Here is a 274-nt window from a genome sequence, read left to right on the forward strand (position 1 = left end):
TAAACAATTCGGCCATCGATTTTTTGGCACCGATTTCGGAGCGCCTTTTCAAATTCCCGCGTTGGCGCGCCAGTGTTTTCTGGAGTCAGCGATTATGCTTTGATGGCGTTGTACTCCAGAATCAGCTGTTGGGTTTTGCTTGCACGTGATAACAGGCATTCCTGCGCATGCCTTTTAATGTTGTCATGGTGAACATTAACATTTAATTTGCCTTGCTTTTAGTGTTTAATTTTCTTTCTTTAATGGACTGTGCACGTAATCATTTTTCTGTTAA

The 274-nt window shown here is 41.6% G+C and overlaps 1 protein-coding gene across 1 annotated transcript in view; it reads left to right on the forward strand.

Annotated features, from left to right (window-relative positions):
* LOC119589372 overlaps window positions 1-274 on the forward strand; it is a 40,452-nt gene that overhangs the window by 37,633 nt on the left and 2,545 nt on the right. The window lies entirely within an intron of this gene.

Source organism: Penaeus monodon, chromosome 25 (genome assembly GCF_015228065.2).
Source record: "Penaeus monodon isolate SGIC_2016 chromosome 25, NSTDA_Pmon_1, whole genome shotgun sequence".
In the NCBI taxonomy this organism is placed as follows: domain Eukaryota; kingdom Metazoa; phylum Arthropoda; class Malacostraca; order Decapoda; family Penaeidae; genus Penaeus; species Penaeus monodon.